Source organism: Bos indicus x Bos taurus, chromosome 14 (assembly GCF_003369695.1).
Source record: "Bos indicus x Bos taurus breed Angus x Brahman F1 hybrid chromosome 14, Bos_hybrid_MaternalHap_v2.0, whole genome shotgun sequence".
Taxonomy (NCBI): domain Eukaryota; kingdom Metazoa; phylum Chordata; class Mammalia; order Artiodactyla; family Bovidae; genus Bos; species Bos indicus x Bos taurus.
Genome location: NC_040089.1, coordinates 21,258,567 through 21,260,332, shown reverse-complemented (window position 1 = coordinate 21,260,332; position 1,766 = coordinate 21,258,567). Strand labels below are relative to the sequence as shown.

General features: G+C 43.5%; 1 pseudogene; it reads right to left on the bottom strand.

Moving 5' to 3' along the window:
- Nucleotides 1–458: 458 nt before the first annotated feature.
- Nucleotides 459–596, bottom strand: LOC113904518 (annotated as a pseudogene).
- Nucleotides 597–1,766: the final 1,170 nt, after the last annotated feature.

The following is a 1,766-nucleotide window of genomic DNA, read 5'->3' as shown; positions in this document are numbered from 1 at the left end:
AGCTCAGGTCAGTCGCTCAGTCGTGTCCAGCGCTTTGCGACCCCATGAATTGCAGCACGCCAGGCCTCCTTGTCCATCACCAACCCCCGGAGTTCACTCAGATTCACATCCATCAAGTCGGTGATGCCATCCAGGACATCACTAAATCATCGCCACGCCTCTTTTCTGTGGTGGAGAGTGATACTAACTCTGGATTTTGGTAACTCAGGATGGCTTCCTAAAAATTATGGTAAGATACTAAAAAATAAAAAGAGAATAACACTTCCATGCTAGGAGGGGAGAAAGAGTACATGAAGAAAACTGTGTCAACCTAAGCAAAGGAAAGTGTTGGTCATTCAGCTGTGTCTGACTCTTTGCAACCCCATGGACGGTAGCCCGCCAGGCTCCTCTGTCCATGAAATTCTCCAGGCAAGAATACTAGAGTGGGTTGCCATTCCTTTCTCCAGGGGAATCTTCCCAACCCAGGGATCAAACCTGGGTCTCCTGCCTTCCAGGCAGATTCTTTACTGTCTGAGCCACCAGGGAAGGAGAGATAATTTTAAGCTGATTAAGAACAGATATTGCATTTGATCTTGGCCAAAAGGCTAAGAAGCAATGAGAGGGAGAGATAATTTTAAAGATAAAGTGTCTGATGTAAAAACACTCAGGTTTGTGTAAGTAGAATTTACTTAGTGGCTTTTTATTTTTTCCTTGAAAATATGCCAGAAAGCATATTTGGTTTAATGAAGAAGGATCAATAACTTTTTAAAAGGCAATCATCCTCTCAGCTACCTTTTCTTCATCAAGTCCTTAGACGTTTAATTCTGACACATATCAGATCGTCTTCCTTTCTGCCTCTGGTGTCAGGCACTCACATCCAAGCCTTTCTACCTGGGTTATTAGTAGCTTTCTCTGTGCTCTCCCTTCCCTTCTGCTGGCCCTTTATTTCTCTGCAGCAGCTTACACTGAAGCCTAACGTACTGATGGCCAAGCAGTACTGTAGTCTTACAGGCTCCGAGTCCTGTCCTGTGTCTCTGTGGCTGCAGCGGGAGCATGTGAGGGAAGATCTTTGTGATCTTCATCTCTGTCCAGTATCCATCAGTTTACTAACATGCATAAGGCATTAATATTGTCAAAATCCATTAAGTTTTTATTGCTGAAATAGGTTAAGTCAATATATCTCTACTCTTCGGTGTATTCGTCTCAGGAATTAAGGGTTCCCCAAAATTTAGACCCCCAAATTAGGCATTTTAACACTCTGTCTGCTAGTGTGCATGCTGTGTTCAATTGTGTCCAACTTTTTGCAATTCCATGGACTATAGCCTACTAGGCTCCTCTGTCTGTGGGATTCTCCAGGCAAGAATACTGGAGTGGGTTTTCATGCCCTCCTCCAGGAACTGTTTCCCGATCCAGGGCTTGAACCCACATTTCTTATGTCCCCTATGTTGGCAGGTGGGTCCTGTACAACTAGTGCCACCTGGAAAGCCCTTTAACACCATAATAAGTCTTTAATTTCTGCTTGAAATTCCCAGAAAAGGTGAAACTCCATTCATGAATCAATCTACACCTTATATGGAAATTGAAACGTACGTGTTTTCGAGAATACTTGGTGAATCAGTTTGCAATATGTTTGGCTGAGAGTAACTGAGAACTTGCTTAGATGGCTTAATGCATGGTGTGTGTGCATGTGTATGGTTTATTCATATGCCCCTCATAGTGCTGGGTAAGTCTGCTTAGAGTTGCTGCATTACTCAAGGTGCAGTGATATCTTTTCCTTATTCAGTCCC